This window comes from Heptranchias perlo, chromosome 9 (assembly GCF_035084215.1).
Source record: "Heptranchias perlo isolate sHepPer1 chromosome 9, sHepPer1.hap1, whole genome shotgun sequence".
Taxonomy (NCBI): Eukaryota; Metazoa; Chordata; class Chondrichthyes; order Hexanchiformes; family Hexanchidae; genus Heptranchias; species Heptranchias perlo.
In genome coordinates this window covers 77269632-77294959 of record NC_090333.1, presented here as the reverse complement: position 1 = coordinate 77294959, position 25328 = coordinate 77269632, and the positions used below count along the sequence as shown (strand labels likewise).

The following is a 25328-nucleotide window of genomic DNA, read 5'->3' as shown; positions in this document are numbered from 1 at the left end:
ACGTACTGAAAAAAACACAGGAAAGTATATAAACGAATTAGATTAAAGAAGTAACTCGAACATGAAAACGTATCCTTATTGCCAATGGGCAAATTTGTAATTGGAGAACAAGCATGTGACTTGGCGTATGCCACTTAAAACAACAGCTTGCGGATAAGTTTGAATAATTAGTTCAGGGCTGGTCTCTGTTAAGTAGGACACCCCATTCCTCAAAACTCCATATGCAGTTTGCTGAAAAATGACTCACTATGTAAAAAAGAGTTCACTTTCAGACACCTTGGTTAATGAAATTGAGGATTTTGTAATATGACAAGAATTTGTACAATGGTCTCATAGCAGCCAAGGAAACAAAAACCAAAGTGCCAACTTGTGTATTTCAAAGTTACTGTAAACAATGTGAGATTACATATCATAGATAGGAGTTTTCGTTGTGTGGAAGAAGTAAATATAGAAATAGGAACTGCCATCATTCCACAGAGGAAAATCATCTAGGATCTTTTCCCTTAAAGAGAACTTGTACCCGGGCCTTCCCCCACCCTGAGGTGTAACAGGCTCACTGAGACAAGCCTTCAGTTCTTTGCCCAGAAGAGGCACCACAATAACTTCTTATGGATTTCAGTGAAAAAGTACTCATTCTCTTATTTGACTGTGGCAAACCAGTCTCCTGACCGATGTCTGAATCATTTGGTGCAGTGTGATCTTTTCACATACATCAGTTGTTATCTTTTCTCCCCCTTGGTTACCAAGAGGCCACTCAAGAAACTCTCGAGTCAAATTAGAGGTTGAGTACAATATCTGATGGGGAGATAAGTTGTTGACAAAACATTAGCTGTAATTGGGAATAATTTAAAGCAGATTTGGTGGAAGACAGGACAATACTCAGTTGAACAGAGAGAGAATGGTCTGACTGATCAGAAGACAAGATCATGTTCAGGGAAGAGACAGAAATGCAATTATAAATAGAAGGATCAGACAAAACTAACATATAGAAGTTTGCAGGTGATACAAAAATTGGCCGTGTGGTTGATAATGAGGAGGAAAGCTGTAGACTGCAGGAAGATAACAATGGACTGGTCAGGTGGGCAGAAAAATGACAAATGGAATTCAATCCGCAGAAGTGTGAGGTAATGCATTTGGCAGGGAAGTACACAATAAATGGGAGGATACTGAAAGTTGTCGAGGAAGTAAGGGACCTTGGAGTGCATGTCCACAGATCCCTGAAGGTAGCAGGACAAGTCGATAAAGTGGTTAAGAAGGCATATGGAATACTTTCCTTTATTAGCTGAGGCATAGGAAATAAGAGCAGGGAGATTATGCTGGAACTGTATAAAACACTGGTTAGGCCACAGCTTGAATACTGTGTACAGTTCTAGTCACCACATTACAGGAAGGATGTCAATGCACTAGAGAGGGTGCAGAGGACATTTACAAGGATGTTGCCAGAAGTGGAGAATTTTAGCTACGAGGAAAGATTGGATAGGCTGGTGTTGTCTTTGAAACAGGCTTAGCGGTAATTTAATTGAGGTGTACAAAATTTTGAGGGGCCCAGATAGAGTGGATAGGAAGGACTTATTTCTCTTAGCAGAGAGGTCAATAACCAGGGGGCATAGATTTAAAGTGATTGGTTGAAGGATTAGAGGGGAACTAAGGACATTTCTTTTCACCCAGAAGGTGGTAGGGGGGTCTGGAACTCACTGCCTGAAAGGGTGGGAGAGGCAGAAACCCTCAACTCATCTAAAAAGTACCTGGATGTGCACCTGAAGTGCCGTGACCTACAAGGCTACAGACAGTGCTGGAAAGTGGGATTATGCTGAGTGGCTCATTTTCGGCTGGCGCAGACATAATGGGCCGAATGGCCTCCTTCTGTGCTGTAAATTTTCCATGATTCTATGAAGGATATAGGCTTATAAATTTGTATACAAATAAAAGGAGTATTTAGAATATTTTTTGAGAATATTTAGTAAAGGGAATTAGGGGTTACGGGGAGCGGGCAGGAAATTGGACATGAATTTAGATTTGAGGTTAGGATCAGATCAGCCATGATCTTATTGAATGGCGAAGCATGCTCAAGGGGCCGATTGGCCTACTCCTGCTCCTATTTCTTATGTTCTTATGTAATCAGAAGTATCGACAGCTAATGAAAATTTCAACATTATTGCAAGTTGTGGAACAGATGGGAAAGAAGAACTAAGAATGTTCTACTAAGTTTCCTTGTTAAATTAGGCAGAGGGATGGCATTACTGGTAAGAGATGATAAAGCAAATGGTTATCAAAACCATAGATAACATAAGTGGTAGAATCTGGTAAGGAGGGCAACAAAGCAACGACCTGCAAAGTGCTGTTGACAACCAGTTCAAAATAAGCAGTCAAATAGAGAGCCAAATTAAATACCGTAGGAGTTTCTCTTATCATCACATTTCAATTTTAAGAGAAAACCCTCTTCAAATTATCAAATTACCATTGTCTTTGCAAGATACTACCAACTGACAGTTCTTCAGATTGGTAAACGTTGCTGCACTAAATTTTAATTTGATCATGGGGGGAAATCAATTTTCCAAGGTCAAGCTGGACAATCAGAGGGGTTGGGTGAGAGATTAGTAAGGATTGATACAGGGCTATGGAGAGAGAGCAGGCAGTGGGATAAGTTTGGGATTGTTGCAGGGCTATGGAGAGAGAGCAGAACAGTGGGATTAGTTTGGCATTGATACAGGGCTGTGGGGTAAGCAGAGCCAGATTGCAGAGAGTGACGGGCTCTCACTATAAAATAGCAGCTATTGTATGTGTTTCACTGGTTATGACAGGGAAGCATGACTACTTTAACAGTGAAAATTTGTACCTGCCATCTTCAAGAGTAAAAGGTATTGTAGGCACTTAATGAAGCATACATCCCACATACCAAATTTAATATATAATAGATAGACTACTATTATTAATCGGTTGTTCATGTATTATTCAGTAAATTCATTTGGCAGTTATAGCCTATAATAGGGCCTGTTGTTGGTATTACTCTGCCAGTTTCAAAGTCAAGAAGAATCCTGTGGAAGCATGGGATTAATTCTGTAGCCAAAAAATCTGAAGAAAAGCTTTCTGTTCATTATCTTGGACATGCTACCAAAATTATTGTGATTTCAGACCCAGTGAGGATAAATTTGAGGACACATGAATCTCAGGCTCAACTGAGAGAATAGAGTAAAATGCACAAGCTGGAAAATCTAGAGTAATGGGGCAAAAATGACCCAGAAACTTAACAAGTAGGCTGGGTGAGTTGGGAGTACTAATCAAATGAACATCAATGGATCAAACAGCTTTGTCTCATCCTTGACTTCTTATGCTGTTGAGGAGGTGAACACTTGGGTTCTGGTAGTAATTATGTCATTCAATTTGAAATTGTAATTGAGGCCAAGGTCAAAATTGTGCTCGTCATTACAGCTCTCAGAAAAGCTCTAGGGAGGATCAAGTGGAAATCAAACTAGAAAATATAACAGTATAGTAGGTTTTCAAGATCATTTTAGGGGATATGAAATGAAAGTATACCTCAATAAAGTGGAGAAACATACCAAGGCAATAGTGATTGAATAAGGTTAAAAAAATAAAAGGCCAAGCTGAAATATCTTTTAAAAATACAAAGGAACAAAGCAGCAGTGTGGACCTGGACCCAGACAAAGATCAATTGAGGATAACGAACAACACTGAGAAGAGATAAGAGGGTGGTAGAATTGCAATATTTGGATTGCAGCAAGAGGGTCCAAACATGTTATTTAAAAAAGCATACATGTAATAGATGGAAGATTCAAGATCTTTTACGTGTTAAGTAATGTAGAAATATTAGAGAATCAGGAAATGGTAGAGGTGCTCAATTAATTTTTACATAATTTTTCATGACAAAAATTAACCATTGTCCAGATTCAGTCATTTTAACTCAGGAATCTAAAACATAAAGACATAAGTAAAATATAATCTAATAGTGAAACCATTGGAGGTCACCTAGTCAAGATGGCACACATATTAAGATCATATACAAGTAAGGAAATGGGTGAATCTCTGGTCCAGTTACTTAGGAGTTTCGTGTATGCATACATACATACACGAAACTCCTAAGCTCCACATCATACATACATACAGCAGGGTATTTGAAGACTGAAAATTAGCAAGTGTGTTCGCCAAGATTCAGAAAAGGTGTCATGAAGTTAGGAATTATAGATCAGGAGAACTATCAGAAGTTGGAGGAATGGTTAACAGCACCTTGCAGGATGTGATTCATGTTCATCTAAACAGCATAAATGTCATGATAGTCAGCATGGGACTTGGAACAACAGGTCATGCTCAGCCAATGTACTTCAATCTTTTGAAAAGTAATTAATTTGCTCAAGGGCAGTGGATATAATCAATTTGGATTTTCCGAGGGCATTTGATAAAGTTACATGTGAAAGCCTCAATAAGATGATTAAGATTCATAGAATTTGTGCCAAATTAGCTAACAGAATTAAAACCTGACTTGACAATAATTACATGAATGTGATAAAAGCCAAAATCCGCAATTGAAAGGAAGTCACAAGTGGAGTTCCATGGCAATTTGTTTTGGTTCCCTGCTGTCCACACTATTCTTGAACAGATAGAAGGGTACTTACAAAATTGGCTGACAACATCAAGGTATGTAGCCAGGTGATCAGTTCAAAAGAAGAACGGCATTCACAAAGATCTGAAACAATTAAACAGATTGGCTGAGAAGTGGTTGATGGATTTTAATGTAGATATAAGTGAAAAGTTATGCACACTGGAACAGGAAATAGAAAATGTCAACAATTTAACCAATGTCCACTATTAGCAAAGGGGAATAAAGAAAAAGGACTTGAGTGCAATTATCAACCCTTCACTCAAAGTGTCTATTCAATATGAAGCTGCCACCAACAGGACAAATACGTAATGGGATGCTTCTCAAAAAGTCAAAACAACATATGTAACCTTGTAAAGATGATAAGTGGGGCCACATATATCGAAATGTGCGCTGTTTTGGGCATCTCATCTTCAAAACAACTCTGATGCATTAGATAAAGGTGAACAGGGTAATTGTAAGACTCAAGACTGTCAGTTATGAGAAAAGACTCAGTTGAACTTCTTCCCCCCCCTCAGTGAACAAACTGAGGACAAATAGGATCCAATTTTTAAGAATGTTGAGAACGCAGAGTGTAGATGAAGACAGGTTATTTAACATGGACTACAAACTCTGAATTATAGGTAATATGCAAAATTAACATGCCTTAAGCAAGGCAAGATAAGGAATCCCAACCCTCCCATCTCCCACTACAAAGAATGAATGAAACAAAGAATTTGCATGTCTCTCACAGGAACGTAGGAACAGCAGTAGGCCATTCAGCCCCTCGAGCCTGCTTCGCCATTTGATAAGATCATGGCTGATCTGTGATCTAACTCCATATACCTGCCTTTGGCCCATATCCCTTAATACCTTTGGTTGCCAAGAAACTATCTATCTCAGATTTAAATTTAGCTATTGAGCTGGTATCAATTGCTGTTTGCGGAAGAGAGTTCCAAACTTCTGCCACCATTTGTGTGTTGAAATGTTTTCTAATCTCGCTCCTGAAAGGTCTGGCTCTAATTTTTAGACTGTGCCCCCTACTCCCAGAATCCCCAACCAGCGGAAATAGTTTCTCTCTATCCACCCTATCTGTTCCCCTTAATATCTTATAAACTTCGATCAGATCACCCCTTAACCTTCAAAACTCCGGAGAATACAAGCCCAATTTGTGTAATCTCTCCTCGTAACTTAACCCTTGAAGTCTGGGTATCATTCTAGTAAACCTACGCTGCACTCCCTCCAAGGCCAATATGTCCTTCCGAAGGTGCGGTGGCCAGAACTGCTCACAGTACTCCAGGTGCGATCTAACCAGGGTTTTGTATAGCTGCAGCATAACTTCTGCCCCCTTGTACTCCAGTCCTCTAGATATAAAGGCCAGCATTCCATTTGCCTTCTTGATTATTTTCTGTACCTGTTCATGACACTTCAATGATCGATGTACTTGAATCCCGAAGTCCATTTGGACATCCACTGTTTTTAAACTTTTTACCATTTAGAAAGTACCCTGTTCTATCCTTTTTTGATCCAAAGTGGATGACCTCACATTTGTCTACATTGAATTCCATTTGCCATTGTTTTGCCCATTCACCTAATCTATCAATATCCCTTTGTAATTTTATGTTTTCATCTACACTGCTTACAATGCCACCAATCTTTGTGCCATCGGCAAACTTAGATATGAGACTTTCTAGGCCTTTATCTAAGTCGTTAATAAATATTGTGAATAATTGAGGCTCCAAGACAGATCCCTTCCCTGCGGGACTCCACTAGTCACATCCTGCCAATGTGAATACCTACCTATTATCCCTACTCTCTGTCGCCTTTCGCTCAGCCAACTTCCGAACCAAGTCCGTACTTTTCCCTCGATTCCATGGGCTTCTATCTTAGCTAACAGTCTCTTATGTGGGACCTTATCAAATGTCTTCTGGAAGTCCATATAAATAACATCCATTGACATTCCCATGTCCACTACTTCAGCCACCTCTTCAAAAAATTCAATCAGGTTTGTCAGGCCCGACCTATCTTTCACAAATCCATGCTGACTCTCCCTGATTAACTGAAAATTCTCGAGGTGTTCAGTCACCCTATCCTTAATTATAGACTCTAGCATTTTCCCCACAACAGATGTTAGGCTAACTGGTCTCAGAAACAAACATCCCAAAGTGCTTCACATACAGTGAATTACTTTCAAACATAGTCACAGTTGTTAGTAGGGAAACACAGTGGTCTTTTTGTGCACAGCAAGGACCCACAAACAACAATGAGATGAATGACTAACCAATTTTTTATATATTGGTGTTGGTTAGGGAAGAATATTGGCCAGGGCACTATAAGAACACCATTGCTGTGACTCAAATAGTGCCTTGAGATCTTCAACATCAAACTGAACCACTGCAACAGGCAGATGGCGTTTCAGTTTAATGTCTCACCAAAAGACAAGACCTCTAAGAATGCAACACCTTCTCAATATTGCACTAAGCTGTCAGTCTAAATTTTATACTTCCATAAATTTTGAACAGTAATTAATTTGCTTAACAAGGGCAGTGGATATAATCAATTTGGATTTTCTGACGGCATTTGATAGTCACACGTGAAAGCCTCAATAAGCTGATTAAGATTCATAGAATTCGTACCTAATTAGCATGCAGGATTAAAACGTGACTTGACAATGGTTACATGAATGTGATAAAAACCAAAGTTATACTCTTCAATGTGTTGAGACTGCCTCCCTACACATCTAGGGACCGAAAGAAAGGACTCACATCCTAGAGCAGTGTTTAAATCCATAACCTTCTGACAGTATTTCCTAGCTGAAATGTCATGAAGGGAGTTCCCAGTTGGTCAAGGGTAAATACTGATTTGATACAGGATTTAAAATTAGATAGGAATTTTATAATATTGCTCTATTAATCTCCAGGGAGTAGGAATAATCTTGCAAACATTTCTTCACTTGAAATGAAATGGGTTGGACAACAATAGAGCAGATTTTACATTGTCTGTGGAAAGAATGACTTTGTTGGCCCCAAAATTGCATTTTCTCAAGTTCTAATGATGCAAGACGGCATCAATAAAACAGTGTGCTAACTCAGTCTGAACTTAAATTCAGACTCAATGGGCCCGATATTAGCACCCGCTATCGGGTGCCTTCCTGGCAGGGGGGCTCCGAAAATCAGGGAATCCCGGAGCGGGTCGGGAGCCCGGCTCCAACCCGCCCACTTCCGGGTTCCCCACAGGCGCGCTGACTTGCGCGCGCAGCCCCCGCATGTGGGACTCTCGCAGGCAATTAAAGCCGGCGGGGTGCCACTTGACAGTATTTATCTTGCTATTTCAGGTCGTTAACAGACCTGATTAAGGGAATATGTCAGGAGGGGTGGGATTTTAGAAACAACTGGGACTGTTTCCCGTACTGGGGGAAACACTCCCAGTTGAAATGGACGTGTTGCAGCTATCAGCCTGTGGCAGCTGCAAAGGTCCATTTGACAGGGAGGGGGGGGGGGACCCTCACTCATTGCAGGAGGCCACTCTGTCACTTTGGACAAAGTTTGGCCTCCACCACCCTCCTAACAAGAAAATTCACCAACTTGCACACTTACCCCGGGGTCCAGACACATTTACCTACCTTGCGGACCCCCTCAAATGTACATCTTCCGGATGGGGGCCGCCGTAGCTGCAGTCATGACCTCCTCGGAGGACGAACAGCATCACCAGCCTCGCCGGCCACCTCTGACACGTGGAGCTCCACAACAGAGTGCTGTGACACATCCACCTGCACAGCAGAAGGGAGGGCAACTGCAGAGAGAGATGCATCGCAGAGGGCACTACCCTCGCCACAGGCTCCACAGACTGAGGCTCAGCTTCCTGGACCTCTCTGAGCAGCAGTGCACACGGAGGCTCAGAGTCACTCGACATGTAGTCGTGGACATCTGCAGCCTCCTTCATGCCAAGCTGCTCCCGGCTGGCCCGAGCACCATCATCTTACTTGTCGCTGTCAAAGTCACCACTGCCCTCAACAACTTCTCCTCCGCATCCTTCCAGAGTGCCACCAGGGACATCGCCGATGTCTCTCAGTCGTCTGCACAAAAGAGCCCTGCAAATACACCTACACCCACTCTGCAGTGACACAATGAGTGGCATCAGGTGTGGGTCTTCATTGTGATCCTCAGGAAAGGGCATTATTGCACAAACCAGACAAGATTCGCAAAGACGTGGCAGTAGTGGTGCCAATATAATATGTGATGTGAGTTGGTCAGAAATTAAATATAAGTAAAAACCATGACAAACCCTCAAACACCCTTGTGCATCCCCTTCATGCTCACAACACGTTTGCCTTACGCTTCCTACTGCACATATGTGATGCATGCCCTGTGGCTGCAGCACAGGTAGTGGCAGGTTGAGTGAGGCTGACCATGAAAGAGATGCACGAGAGGGTGAGTATGAGATAGAGCCATGAGATTGTATGAGGATTGGGTTGAGTGATAGTGGTGGGATGAGTACTGGCGAGGTGAGTAGGTGCAGGTACGATGAGGATGAGGTTTGAGTGGGTGTGAGGGGTGATGTGACAGAGTAGTGTTGGCAGTGCAGAAGGAGATGTGGGGTGGGGGCAGTGATGTGGCAGACGGAGTGTAGGGGAATGAGTAAGTGTACTCACTTTGGCCGACCTACTTAGGTTATTGCAGCGCCTCCTGCACTGTATGCAGGTGCGTGATATGTTGTGGTGGTGCAGGTGACCTCCTCTGCCACCTCGAGCCAGGCCTTCTTGGTGGCAGAGGCAGGCCGCTTCCTCCCGCCCGCCGGGGGGGGGGGGGGGGGGGGGGGGGGGAGATCTCTGTCCTCCCCCTCCTCACCCCATCCAATGATACCTGGAGTGAGGCATCATTAAACCTGTGAGCAGCCTTCCCCCTGTGCTGCTCCATGCTGTAATTTTTCCTATTTCTTGCAGCATCAGTTAGTGGAGGACTGCCCCTTTAAATAGAGCTCCTCCAGCTGACAGACCTTACTGCGCATGCGCAGTCCGCCCAACGCGCAGCTCAGCAGCGGGGGACCCGGAAGACCAGATAAGTGGATCCAATTGGGCTGCGATCGCGCATGGGGCAGACTGATTTCACCGGGCGCGTTACCCATGCGCCCAGTCGCCACCCCCCCCCCCCCCCCCCGCCGCGAACCCGCAACCCTCCTGATATCGAGCCCAATGTGTTGATACTTCCTCCCTACACATCCAGGGACTGAAAGAAAGGACTTCAACTTGTTAACCAGCCAAGAGAAACCATATTACTGGCAATAGAACTTTTCTCCAGAGACTTGCTGTAATATAAACAGCATCAAAGGAACAGTGTCCCAAGTGTTTTTCTCCCATTGTCTCGCAGGGTATTCATTTGTATGTAGAGCCTGAACGAATAATTCAACTTTCTTTCTGTTTTTATGCAATCCAATGCCATGACTGTGTAAATTCGACATGTCAATTCCTGTTTCTACATGAAACAATTTTATCTTGAATACCATATCAGTATTATCAAAGGCAAACGTAAATCACTATCAATATTTACACTGTTCTTGTACATTACCATCTATCACCCAAATTTTAATGAAATGTATCGTAAATTACTACCTATAAAAGTTGGACAATTCACCTTTGTCTTGACTAAACATTTAAACACTCATTTTACAAATGTCAAAATGTTCAAACACTCCACTGTTGGTTAAAATAGCAACTGCAGAACTTGAAATGAAAGCATGCCCTGGGCTCTAGAACATGTTTCTACTCTGTATATGAGCAAAGCTACAGACAGCCTGTCTGATCATTTTGCAAAACTGACCATTGAATTTGAGGACCAGATTTTGAAAACTGTAAGGGCAATAAAAGGAAACGTTTTGATCGAAGGTGTTATATTGCTCAGGTGGGGATCGATGGAGTTATCTAATGACATGTAACATCTTGCGTGACTGTAATTAGTGTACATTTTGACAACTCAGAAGTTTTCTTTCCTAATTTCTAAGTACAACTATTTCTACACTTCTACTCATGACAATCCTGTCTCCAATCATACACATGCAGGAATCAAAATAATGCACTGCTTTGGCATTTCTATTTTTTATTAGAACAATCCAAATTTACTTTTCAACATTATGTAGCTTGATCTTGCAAGTGTAGAGGAGAATAAATGAGGCAAAAGGATATATAACGTGAAACAGGGTGTTATGTGACATAAAAGAGGACCTGGAAAGTGACAAAAAGAAAAGATTACAAATTACCAAGGACTGAAAAAATAATTCTACAACATGGGACACATCTTGAAAGAATGCTTATAAAAAGTTAACATATACAACATTTAAAATTCTAAATAATTGGTGCCAATTTCTGTGAGGCAAACTCCAATTGATTTACTTAATAATGCAGGTATGTAATAAATTAGTTCACAGGTTATTTTGAATTTGAACTCATTTAAAACAAGAAAAACCTGTGAATAACAAACACAAATTTTCAAATATGAAATAATGCTGATGGTATCAGCAACCAGCTAGTTTCTGTTGAAGCTCACTCTAAGAAGTGAGGTTGATCAGAAATTCAGCAGTATCATTTGCAAACACACAGTACAATTTTATTTAAAAACACAAATAACAAAGGACAACACACCCAAAAAGGAACACTCTTGATTTATCTAGAAAGTAGCTGGGTCAAACAGACTAGGAAAGAAAAGAAAGAACTTGCATTTCTATAGCACCTTTCACAACCTCAGGAAATTCCATGTTTGATCTCTGGTCAGTTTGCTGATCTCAATGAGGATAGTGGTAGAAAGTCTACAATTGGCTTTAACACCCCTGGGTTTTGGGATGAGGGGTAGGTAGAGAAGGAAAATAGATGGATGGGTGGTTCTTGCTTCTGATTACTATCCAGCAATTTAGTTCGAAGTGCAAATATAGATTTTAGCAACTAGAGAGTACTATTTCCCATTCTGGTCACTGAGACACAAGGAATACATTCAAGCCCTGGTGGCAGTGCAAAGAGCCTCAAGACTAATCCTTAGCATCAGAATGGCGAAACCAGGGCTATTCAGCTTTGAAAGGTGACTGAGAAGACCTTATAGAGATATACAAGATAGTATACATGATATAGAAAACATAAATCTGAAACTGTGATTCAAATTAAATTAAGACTGGAAAACAAAGAGATAGAAGTTCAAAATAGTGAAAGGCAAATCTCAGATTGATGTGAGGAACTTATTCTTCACACAGCAATCAACATGTGGAATGGACTTCTGGGTATGAGGCACTGTAGGTATGGGTGGATGGACAAATGGTCTTTGTCATTGTATCTACCTTGTGATCTTGTGTCAGGAATGGTCAGAGAAGTTATCCCTTTTCCCCTCCCAGTGGTCTAACAGCGCAACACTCACCATTAAGGCTTGTACATCAATCATGGCAACTTTGGTTAGATACTGAAGGATAACAGATGTTAATGGAACCATCAGCTATGTTACTTCAGCAGATTACCCAAAGATGGTGTGATTTCAGAGATTATGGGTGTTTGTCTATTTCTAATTACAGTGTCTCAGCAGCAGAAGCAGCATGTACCTGACATGAACTCCATTAGTGTAAAAGTACCATATGAAGATAAGTTTACATGTTAGTTTAACACCAATCTTTTATACGGTACATTTGGGCAACTCAAATGGTGGGTCATGGTTCACATTCAAAATGTAAAACCTTACAACCTTACCATGCAAGATTTGCTGAGAAGCATAATAATTTTACATTGATGGAAGGTGGGCAGGTAGCAAGCTTGGCTCCATCACTACAATAGAGTGGAACAGAGCAGCCAATGAAGAAGTTGGAGCCAGCAGTAATGTGCCCCAGGGGCGATACAGCAGCTTGGACCCAAATGGTAGTACTCTTGCTTCTGACTTAGGTGGTTACAGTTCAAAGCCTCCTCCAGCAAGTTAAGCACATAATCTAAATGGCACTTCAGTGGAGTAACAAGCCAGTGCTGCACTGTCAGAAGTGATAACCTTCAGATGAGGGATTTAATCAAAGCTTCATCTGCTGATTATGTTGTTAAAGATTCTTCCATCACTATTCGAAGGGCAGTGAGTTCTCTCTGTCTTGGTCAACATTCCTGCCTCAACCAACACCAATAAAACAGACTAACTGGTTATCTCATTGCTGTTTATGAGATTTGCTGTGCACAAATTGGCTGCTGCATTTGCCTAAACAACAAAGTAAATGTACTTCAAACTTAATTTGTGTGAAGCAATTTGAGATGTTGCTCAGAAACATGATACGGCATGATGTAAATGCGTGTCTTTCTTTAGACAACAGAGGGCCCGGGGCCTAGGGTGGCTGTGTGGAGAACAAGACAGCAGTCTGTCGCAACTACACGCATCTCTGGCTTCACCTACACAGGGAACCCTTCACATTTTTGTGGTTCTGGATTCAAATGGACACTCATGCAATTCATGGTGTAATAACAGACATCTCCAGGGACACACACTGATCAAAGCTTTTATTAACAAATCACTTTAAATGAGAAAAACAAAACACTATTTTCTATTCATCTCATGTTAAAGGGAAAGGATAACAGCAGGTCACTAGAATCAAACACTTATCCATATATCACCTCCCTATTCTTTATTTATTAATTTTAATTTTCTTTTTAAAAGTTTGTTCATGTCCTTCAGAATTTGTATCTATGTTTATTAATGCCATTGGCCCAGTGCAATCTGCGTGCCATCACTTTATTCCACCAAGCATCAATGCCCCAATACGTTGTTTCAGAAGCTTCTCACCTCATATCCAGCCCAAAACCGAATAGGCAGTCAAACAAGTACATGGCAAATTGCTCCTCTTATTGAGTTGCCAAGTAGGTAACACCATGGTCAACACTGTCTCATCAATAACTACGATAACGTAACAGGTTAGGGTTACAAATCCCATGCTCGCCAACAAACACATGAAATAACCTGAGAGTCTGGGGAGAAGAATTATACTGAGTTGGTGTCCGACCCAACAGGACATAGCAAGAGCCCATCTGCACACAGGTTGGAAAAGCCAGTGCAGTGCGTTGCACAGATTGAAGGTATTAAAGAACCAGTTCAAAAGGGAGGAAGTAGACTCCAAACTGCCTCGACTGGCTAATGGTAGCAGAGCAGATGTGAATGGTAGTCATGCCAAATTCTTAAAAGTTGCTCCAAAAGGGGAGGGGTGAAAAAGGAACATAGCATCATGCTGGAGAATAGTACCAGAAACGAACTGCATCAGAGTGTTCAAGTGCAATTCGGGATGGGCAAAAAATGCTGGCCTCGCCAGCGACGCCCACATCCCGTGAACAAATAAAAAAAAACCCTGGTTGAGTTTGAAGTCTATGTATCAATAAAATACAAAACATATTCAAAAAAATCACTTCAAAAAAAAGTTCAGTTTATCTCGGCTCCTGGTGCTATGGAATTCACACATTTACATTGTAGGGGCCATTCCAGAGCACCAGTGGCAATGAATGAATAGATTATCCTTGCACGGAGTTTAATGATTGGGAAGTGCAACTTTTATTTCTGGCTGCAAAATATCTGTACAGGCTAGTAATTCAAAACCAGACTTAAAGCTTGCTTTGACATAAAATTATATGCAATGAATGTTCAATGCTACTTGTATTTACAGGCATTAGAGCGGGACATGTAGACTTTTAAAAACAGTTGAGAAAGCTCGGACTACACTTGGTTAAGAGTGGCTTTAAGGCTGGCTATATCTTTCCTCCCAATACTTCTCACTTCAGTTTTCAGGGTCAATCTTTGAGAGTCTCCCTCTGAGTCAGGAAGTTGTGGGTTCAAGCTCTACTTGACTACAAAATCTCGGCTGACATATCAGTGCAATACTGAGGGAGTGCTGCACCTTCGGAGGTGCCATCTTTGAGATGAGACGTTAAACTGAGGCCCCTTCTGCCCTCTCAGGTGGGTGTAAAAGATCCCATGGCACTATTCGAAGAGCAGAGAAGTTCTCCCAATGTCCTGGCCAATATTTATCCCTCAACCAACACCTGAAACAGATGATCGAGTCATTTATTTAATTGCTGTTGGTGGGAGCTCACAGTGCGTATATTGCTTTCTGCCACATTTCCAACATAACAACAGCGATTACATTTCAAAAAAAGTACTTAATTGGCTGTAAAGCACTTTGGGGCGTCATGAGGTCATGAAAACCGCTACATGAATCTAAGTCTTTCTTTCTCATGCTAATAATTTTGTCTCTTCAAAGTTATTGTAGATTGCTGTATAAATCTCATTCAATTACCAGATGAATAAAGTGAAGAAACTGTTCACCATCTTTCAGGTGAACAGGTTTTATACTCATGCTGTTTAGTCATAGAGGTATGACTGGTAGCCACAAAATCAACACTTGTTCTGTGATCTCTAAATGGGAAATGGCAGTAGGAACAAATTTTGCAAGCAAAAAGTTCTTTCAAATGTCTCCTCCAGGGAATATTGAATCACATCCACTTAAACGATCTTGTGAAAGGTTAACCATTATTTTAACACAAAACAGTGAGGAAATTCAGCTGAAGTATAGAGTCAACAGTGCAAAGTTGGCTTGACTTCATCATTGGGTTCCACTATGCATTAAAATACAATATTATTCGAGCAATCTAAAACATCATGGTTTAAGATCACAAAACACGGAATACATTTTCTTGGATGAATGGGTTTCTAAAAAAAATTCACATCTCTGAAGATTTTATCTAAAAAGTGCAACATTTACTTTGCAATAAACGTCAGATTGTTTATTCTTGTTAATTCACGACTTTCAAAGTAAGTGACTTACATTAAAGTAATTGTTTCATATTGCAAACTAGAAGAAATCAACTAATTCTAGGAACAAAAGACTGTACTTGGCCCCATGTTCATTCTTTTCTCCAAACTGCTGGCTTATGTCCCATCTCACCATGCCTTAAAACGAACAGCTGTTCATCACCCCCATGGTGCTAATCACTCCTAAATTAGCCATAAGTACAACTACTCAACACTTGCACAAAAGGAAATAAACCACCTAAACCTTTTCATTGCATCAATTTGTCTGAAGCATCTCAGATCCCCTTTTTCTGAACTTGCAATTTTCCTTGAATACATGCAGAACCACTAGAAGATAAGCCTACAAAATTATGAAAGACATTCATTTTGCACCACAATGATTGCAAAAATGTTTTAATGCAAAATCACTTCATGAAAGTTTTTTTTTAAAAAAACATGAGTTACTGTTTGAATCCATAAACTGTTGGCTTTTAGAAATATTCACTGTTTTCTTTAAAAAAATGGCAAGTTGTATGGCAAAGTGCTTTGGTAAATGTATTTAACACTACTAATGGCTGGTACAAACCAAACTATCAAGACTGTAAATAGTATCAGAATGCACTGACCAGAGTCCCAGAAGACCATTTTCAAAGCTTGTGTTCTGAGATTACTGAGAAATGCTAAATGTGAATCTTAAACAGCTGGCCTGCTGACATCTTCTCCCCAGGTGGAGAGGAGAGGGGAGGAAAACAAAATAGGAGAGAAGAAAGGAAAGGTGTCTGGGAACGCAAAATTAATTAGATATAGCATTCAAATACAATTAGTGAGCACAGGTCGTAATCCTCTGCTTGTTGGGATTTTTAAAGATCAACCCAGAGTACGACGAGCACCTGTATTTGCCCCTTCATTTTTGACAAGATGAATTTTTATGAAGTTTTGGGTTTAAAATAAATGAGGGGGCACTAACACTAGTTTCTATAATGACTTTTCTTTTAGGAAGGTAGAATTTTTCATGAATGTCACTTTACTTGAAAACTTTCAGAATATCCAGTAACAATACTTGCTAACTGGATTTATTAAAACTAAAAATATTTTCTGTTTTCACAATCAACATCAAGCTTATTATTCCTTGTGGAGTATAGGTCTTCTACTGTTTTTCACCATTGAACCCTGTTAGGGGCAATTTTCACAATAGGGGATATTCATTTAAAGTCATTGAAAAGAGTTTAATAAAGCTTGAACTTCTCCATAAAAATTGCATGTAGAACAAATACAATTAGCAAGATTGTGAAAGAACGAGAATCGAAATGAACGTACTCCATACCACACTGTCTCAAATAATTTTCAACAATTGGAAAACTTTACTTTTGTTCAATGCCAAATATGCAGCTTTACTACAAAGTTAAGCCATCAAGTAGTTTGTGGTAAAAGCACTGTTAAAACTGAAAAAGAAATAATTTGTGCGTGGAGTTTGTTCAAATTACAAGACGACTGCATTGTTCATCGCAAGGGAACTGCAAACATTCATAACCCATTCTTATTACAAAATAGTGGATGTGTGCCGAGAAGAGTACAGTATTGGACGGCTAGCCCAATTATAGATATGCACCTTCATACGAATTAAGAGCAGGAGTAGGCCATTCGGCCCCTCGAGCCTGCGCTGCCATTTGATAAGATCATGGCTGATCTGATTGGGACCTCAACCCTACTTTCCCGTCTACCTACTATAACCTTTGACTCTCTTGTTAATCAGGAATCTATCTAACTCAGCCTTAAAAATATTCAATGACCCTGCCTCCACCACTCTCTGGGGAAGGGAGCTCCACAGACTCATGACCTTCACAGAAAAAATTTCTCCTCATCTTCGTCTTAAATGGGCGACCCCTTATTTTTAAACTGCGGCCCCTAGTTCTAGTCTCTCCCACAAGGTGGAACATCCTCTCAGCATCTACCCCTTCTAGTCCCCTCAGGATCTTAAATGTTTCAATAAGATCACCTCTCATTCTTCTAAACTCCAATGTATACAGGCCCAACTTGTCCAACCTTTCCTCATAAGATAACCCCTTCATCCCAGGAATCAGTCGAGTGAACCTTCTCTGAACCGCCTCCAAAGCAATTTTGTCCTTTCTTAAATGAGATTAAAACTGCACACAGTATTCTAGATGTGGTCTCACCAATGCCCTGTACAACTGCAGCAAAACATCTCTACTTTTATATTCCATTGCCCTTGCAATAAATGACAACATTCCATTTGCCTTCCTAATCACTTGCTGTACACTTCATGTTCACACAGGAAAGAAACTATCTGAATGTGATGTACTAGATTAATCTGGATTTTGTTCAAGTTTCATTCAACAACAACTTGCATTTATATGGCACCTTTAACGTAGTAAAACATCCCAAGGCACTTCACAGGAACATAATCAAACAAACATTGACACCAAGCTAAAGGAGGAGATGTTAAGATAGGGAAAGAGGTACGTTTTAAGCAGCATCTCAAGTGAAACCAGAGAGTTGGAGAGGCATTGGTTTGGGGAGGCAATTCCAGAGGTTAGGGCCTAGACGGCCACCAATAGTGGGGCGAAGAAAGTGAGAGGTGCACAAGAGGCCAGAATTGGAGAAACGCGACAGAGTTCTCAGAGGGTTGTAGGACTGGAGGAGGTTACGAGATATGGAGGGGCGACAGCCATTTAGCTGATATACTGCACACTGCGCAGCCTAATAAATAAATATTGATGTCTATTCCAGCTAAGCAGCTCATTAACTGCTTAAAGTGTGCTAAAAATATTATTACAGATGTAAAAACAGAAAATGCTGGAAATACTCAGCAAGTCAGGCAGCATCTGTGGAGAAAGGAAGAGTTAACATTTCAGGTCGTTGACCTATCGCCAGTTCTGACATTAATTCTGTTGCTCTCTCCGCAGATGCTGCCTGACTTGCTGAGCATTTCCAGCATTTTCTGTTTTTATTTCAATTTCCAGCATCTGCATTATTTTGCTTTTGATTGTTACAGATGTGTTGTGGTTGGCTGCTGGTTCTTCATTCCTGTGAAACAAAATCAAATTCTCATGAATTACACACTTCAAAAATATACATTCCAGCAATTTCTTTAATGGGTCAAAAATGGCCTTATTGTCATATTACTCATTATTTACTGCCATACACACAATACAGCTTCTACCTACAAAAGGGAGGAAGGTCAACCTAGCCTTTTCATCCAATTATAGTCAATCTTAGTCTGGGTGGGTAGCTAGGAGGTGGTAGGTAAAAAGTTCCCAAAGGCAAAAGGAGGGATTGCTATAACCCATATTTTAGAAATTACCAGTCTTGCCAGGAGGTTACAGTGTCACTCAAGAGCCATATCATTATACAACATTTAAAGCTTTTCTATCTTGTGTCCAAGAGTTTGATTACAGGAGCAGATTCTGCCAGTTCCAAGGAAAGAGTGATTGAAGTCTAAATGGAAGACAGGCAGAAATTAACAAGAAATCAGTGTTTGCGAGTGCTTACAGAAGATACAAGTTGAGGAGAGGCTAGACTTTGCCAATCTGTCCTCATGCTTAAATGTCTAAACTGCATGCTAAGAGCTATATCTGCAATAATGAACTTGAAACTGTGCACCCACAAGCAACCAATAACCATAAGGAAGCAAATCAGACATTGTTGGCAGCAAAGTAGTTAGAATCATAGAATGGTTACAGCACAGAAGGAGGCCATTCGGCCCATCGAGCCCATGCCAGCTCTTTGTAAGAGCAATCCAGTTAATCCCATACCCCAATTCTTTACCCGTAGCCCTGCAAATTTTTTTCCTTTTGAGTATTTATCCAATTCCTTTTTGAAAGCCACGATTGAATCTGCTTTCACCACCCTTTCAGGCAGCGCATTCCAGATCATAACTACTCGTTACGTAAAAAAGTTTTTCCTCATGTCGCCTTTGGTTCTTTTGCCAATCACCTTAAATATGTGGCCTCTGGTTCTCGACCCTACCACCAATAGGAACAGTTTATCTTTATTTATTTCATCTTTAAACCCTTTATGATTTTGAACACTTCTCGTGACTGCTTCGAATTTGCCCCGGTCTGATCCCTCCTATTTCTGAACTGTTCTTTACTCGAGTTCTATTTGTCCCTCCCAGTTCTCTGTGCATCTTGTTTCTCCTCTCTAATCTTTCATATAAATGCAAGTTCTTTCTTTCTCACCACATTGGAATCAAGATGAAAGAGTTCACGCTCACATTTACTCTCACTCCCTGGTACAACAGTTCCCACACCAACACTGCGTCACCTTGAATGTTATTGCAATGCGTCACAGATGCATAGTCAATCAAAATGTCCCCTTTTAATACCGCATCAGAAACCTTTACATAACTATCACCCTCTTAAATTAGACCCAAATCCATCAGGATTCCAACATTACCTGTTTCACATAATTGTGTGAAGAGTTGCTGAATTGAATTTCAAACAGTATTTGTTTGAAGAGATGTGAAGCTCCAGAATTAGTTTCAATGGTCTTGCCTCAAGTCATAATATGATGGATGACGCTACTGCTCATATGAAAATTGGTTTCTTAATTTCGATGGGCTGGAACCATCAAGAACTGTACAGGATGCCAGACGATTTTTGCAATCATTCTGGCTTCAGTAATGAAAATATCACTTCTGCAGCCTTTGATAAAAGTTACCCAATCACAGCCTGATTTGCATCAGCCAGCATATTTTGCACGAACAAAGACTCCTCCCCATTATTAAATTTGAAGATCTTCAAATTAAAGTTACTGCGTTGAAAGGCACACTCCAGACTACACTTTTAAATATAAACAGAACTTCTCAGTACAGCCAAATTGTCCATAGAATCATAGAAAGGTTACAGCACGGAAGGAGACCATTCGGCCCATCGAGTCCATGCCAGCTCTGTGCAAGAGCAATCCAGCTCATCCCACTCTCCCGCCCTTTCCCCATAGCCCTGCAAATTTTTTCCTTTCAAGCACTTATCCAGTTCGCTTTTGAAGGCCATGATTGAATCTGCCTCCACCACCCCCTCGGGCAATGTATTTCAGATCCTAACCACTCGCTGTGTAAAAAAGATCTTCCTCATGTCACCTTAAATCTACGTCCTTTGGCCTTTGACCCTTTCACAAAAGGGAACAGTTTCTCTCTATTTACCCTGTCGAGACCCTTCATGATTTTGAATACCTCTATCAAATCTCCTCGGAACCTTCTCTGTTCCAAAGAGAACAATCCCAGCTTCTCCAGTCTATCCATGTAACTAAGGTCCCTCATCCCTGGAATCATTCTAGTAAATCTCTTCTGCACCCTCTCTAAGGCCTTCACATTTTTCCTAAAGTGCGGTGCCCAGAACTGGACACAATACTCCAGTTGTGGTCGAACCAGTGTTTTATAAAAGTTCATCATGACTTCCATACTTTTGTACTCTATGCCTCTATTTATAAAGCCCAGGAATCCATATGCTTTCTCGACCTGCCCTGCCACCTTCAACGAGTTGTGCACATATACTCCCTGATCTCTGTTTCTGTACCCCTTTTAGAGTTGTGCCCTCCAGGTTATATTGCCTCTCCTCGTTCTTCCTACCGAAATATATCACTTCGCATTTTTCTGTGTTAAATTTCATCTGCCACGTGTCCGCCCATGCCACCAGCCTGTCTATATCCTCTTGAAGTCTATCACTATCCTCCTCACCTCCCTTCCAAGTTTTGTGTCATCTGTAAATTTTGAAATTGTGCCCTGTACACCCAAGTCAAGTCATTAATATATATCAAGAAAAACAGCGGTCCCAGTACCGACCCCTGGAAAACACCACTGCACACCTCCCTCCAGTCTGAAAAACAACCATTCAGCACTACTCTGTTTCCTGTCCCTTAGCCAATTCTGTATCCATGTTGCTACTGCACCCTTTATTCCATGAGCCGCAATCTTGAAGATAAGCCTACCGTGCGGCACTTTATCAAACGCCTTTTGAAAGTCCATATACACCACATCAACCCCCTCTGTTACCTCATCAAAAAACTATCAGGTTAGTTAAACACAATTTGCCTTTAACAAATCCATGCTGGCTTTCCCTAATCAATCCACCCTCGTCCAAGTAACTGTCAATTCTGTCCCGGATTATTGTTTCTAAAAGTTTCCTGGGGGGGGGGGGGGGGGGGGGGAAAGAGGGAGGGAGGGAGAAAGAGAGAGGGAGGGAGAGAACGATCGGACAGAGAAAGAGTGAGGGAGAGGGAACGATTGGACTGTGAGAGAGAAAGAGATTGAGAACGCGTGCGATCAGACAGAGATAGTGTGAGAGAGGGAACGATCGGACTCAGAGTGTGTATGTGAGAGAGAGAGAGAGAGAGAGAGAGAGAGAGAGAGAGAGAAAGAAAATGTTAAACTGACTGGCCTATATTTGCTGGATTTATCCTTACACCCTTTTTTGAACAAGCGTGTAACATTTGCAATTCTCCAGTCCTCTGGCACCACCCCCTAATCTAAGGATATTTGGAAGATTATGGCCAGTACCTCCGCAATTTCCACCCTTAATTCCCTCAGCAACCTAGGATGCATCCTATCTGGACCGGGTGACTTACCTACTTTAAGTACAGCTAGCCTTTCAAGTACCTCTTCTTTATTAATTTTTAGCCCATCCAGTATCTCAACTGTATATTCCTTTAATAAGACTCTGGCAGCATCTTCTTCCTTGGTAAAGGTGGATGCAAAGTACTCATTTAGTACCTCAACCATCCCCTCTGCCTCCATGAGTAGATCTCCTTTATGATCCTTAACTGGCCCCACCCCTCCTCTTACTACCCGTTTACTGTTTACTTGCCTGTGGAAGACTTTTGGATTCCCTTTTATGTTGGCCACCAGTCTGTTCTCAAAATCTCTCTGCTCCTCTTATTTCCTTTTTCACTTGCCCTCTGAACTTTCCATATTCTGCCAGGTTGATAACACAAGTGAGAACCAGACATCTGTCATACGCCCCTTTTCCCCGTTTCATCTTACTCACTATCTCTTTTGCCATCCAGGGAGCTCTGGCTTTAGTTGCCCTACCTTTCTGCCTCATGGGAATGTTCCAAGACTGTACCCGAACCATCTCCTCCTTAAAGGCCGCCAACTGTTCAATTACAGTTTTGCCTGCCAATCTTTGATTCCAATTTACCCGGGCCAGACCTGTACTCATCCCATTGAAATTGGCCCTCCTTCAATTGAGTATTTTTACTTTAGAGTGGTCAGTGTCCTTTTCCATAGCTATTCTAAACCTTATGATATCATGATCGCTGTTCCCAAATGCTCTCCCACTGACACTTGCTCCATTTGGCCCACCTCATTCCCTGAAACCAAGTCCAGCAATGCCTCCTTCCTCGTTGGGCCGGAAACATACTGGTTAAGTAGGTTATCCTGAACACATTTCAAAAATTCCTCCCCCTCTGTGCCCCTTATATCATTGTTATCCCAGTCTATATTAGGATATTTGAAGTCCCCAGTTATCACTACTCTATAGCTTTTGTATCTCTCTTATAATTTCCCTGCAAGTTTGCTCCTCTACATCCTTCCCAATAGTTGGTGGCCTATAGAATGCACCTAGTGTAACGGCACCTCTTTTATTTCTTAACTCTATCCAAATAGATTCTGTCCTTGACCCCTCCAGGACATCCTCTCTCTCCAGTACTGCAATATTCTCCTTAATCAATACTGCCACCCCCCCCCTCTCCTTTCTTTCCTTCCCTATCTTTCCTGAACACCTTGTATCCAGGAATATTTAGTACCTAATCCAGCCCTTTTCTGAGCCAGGGCTCAGTTATCGTCATGACATCGTATTCCCTTGTGACTATTTGCGCCTGCAGCTCACCAATCTTGTTTACCACGCTTTGAGCGTTTACACATATGCACTGCAAATCAGTCTCAGACTTTCTTTTACTCTCTCTTAGTCTGATCCCATCTAATACCGTACTATTACTTGCTTTCGTGCTATTTTTCTCCCCCTATCCTTTGTGCCCCTTATTTCTCCTTTCCATTGCTAATCCTGGTGCCCAACCCCCTGCCAAATTAGTTTAAACCACACCCGCCCCCCCCACCGCAACAGCACAAGCGAACCTCCCCGCGAGGACATTGGTCCCAGCTCCGTTGAGGTGCAACCCTTCTGGCCTATTTAGGTCCCACCTTCCCCAGAACTGGTCCCAATGCCCCAGGAATCTAAAGTCCTCCTTCCTGCACCATCTCTCCAGCCACGCATTCTAACCTCCTATTTTTATGTTCAATAGCGCATGGCACCAGGAGTAACCCAACATAGGCTTTAATTTCCCATTTGGTCACAAAGTATATTTTGTAAGATGCACCGAGTGTAGGTCATGCCCACACTAAGTGCTGCTAATGATGCTGCTTCAGCCAAATCATCTCCCCCAAACTGGGCACAAGCTAGAGCCGTGTGAATACTCCTTCAATGGGAAGTGATTGATTATCAAGTCTATCCTTGAATGTCAAGACAGACTTCAATAAATGCAATTTTTATCTTCCAGAAGACAACCACAAAGGAATGACAATGGCTTAACAGATGGATGAATTTGCAATCTGTTACGAGATCTATTCACAAAGTCTGGTATATTGTTGAGGCTGGGGTAAAGGTCACAACTGTGGTTTTAGCACTGGCCAAAAACAGCAACCAAATTGGTGCATACGTTGCAGTCCCAGATCTGAAGGCTTGAAGAAAATGTGTTTAGGTACAACTTACGCAACAGACTTTAAGCACTCCTCAGCCAGGTATCTCAAAAACAGACTGCATATATTTTCAGAGTCACGATTCTTACAAGCACAATGTAAAAGAAAACGGTAAATAATGGACACCATTGTCTAGGAGTCGCTCTACAGATTCATGTTGACCTTTTCCTCTTCCTCTCCACAACCTCTTGCTCGACCAAGGAATTGATTCCTTTTTGAATGTTTCAGTGGGATCAGGGCTTACTGCGCAGTATGCCATTCATCCTGTGAGTTCCCAAACCCACGACCTCCAACACTTAGAAGGACAAGAGCAGCAGGTACATTGGACAACCATCACCTCCAAGTCACACACCATCCCGACTTGGACGTATATCGCCGATCCTATATTGTCGCTAGGTCAAAATCCTGGCACTCCCTACCTTACAGCATTAAGTGCCTTCACCACATGGACTGCAGCAGTTCAAAAAGGTGGCACATCACCACCTCCTCAAGAGCAACTAGAGATGGGCAATAAATGCTGGCTTTGCTAGCAGCGCCCTATCTCAAGAATGAATAAGTTAACTGTAAGAGTGAAGTTACACAATGCATACCGTTGCTGTAAATTCTTTAGGTTTTAGCCATGTCCCCCTGGTCTCCAAGCTATCCTGTCCTACGCTGGAAGGGCAGAATAGATTGGAATGCAGATCCCTACAATTGAAACCAGGACGGTCTAAGTGCAGGGTATAGGTACAGTGCCTGGATTGATACGTGTCTGTACTGCACTTTAGCATGTGAAACTCATTCTGAACGAGATGTTCACTTTTAGTACCAGTTACTCAATGGGGCTTCAAAAAGGTTTTTTCAAATTCTCTGACCTGCCACATTGTAAAACCCAAATCGCCATGTAATAGGATTCTCAAAATGCCTCTCTGGAGAGGGAGAGAGAGAAGAAAGTCACCAAGAGCAACATGAATTGAAAGCAAACCTACTAAAACATAAATGTATCCTTTTAACTGGTAGCATAAACAGAATGCTGCAAGAGTAGCTGGGGCATATTATTTATTCTGGTTCTGAGGAAGATCCTGATAGTCTATCTAAGTTTTCCTCATTGAAACTCTGTATTCTGGAGTTCCCATTACATCCCTCCTGAACACACCAATTTGAGATAGAATTTGATACAGCCTAGCTAAAAGGAATGGAACTACCTTTTCTTATTCCTGCCTGTCGATATTCTTACACAAAGACACATTTTCTGTACAAATTGATGTTTCAA

At 41.5% G+C, this 25328-nt stretch overlaps 1 protein-coding gene across 3 annotated transcripts in view; it reads right to left on the bottom strand.

Annotated features, from left to right (window-relative positions):
* The window catches only part of ralgps2 (Ral GEF with PH domain and SH3 binding motif 2), a 413674-nt gene that overhangs the window by 356237 nt on the left and 32109 nt on the right, over positions 1 to 25328 (bottom strand). For all 3 annotated transcript variants that reach the window (XM_067990774.1, XM_067990772.1, XM_067990773.1), the window contains exon 3: positions 4629 to 4699. The gene's annotated coding sequence lies outside the window, so the exon portion shown is untranslated. The remainder of the gene's footprint in view (positions 1 to 4628; positions 4700 to 25328) is intronic.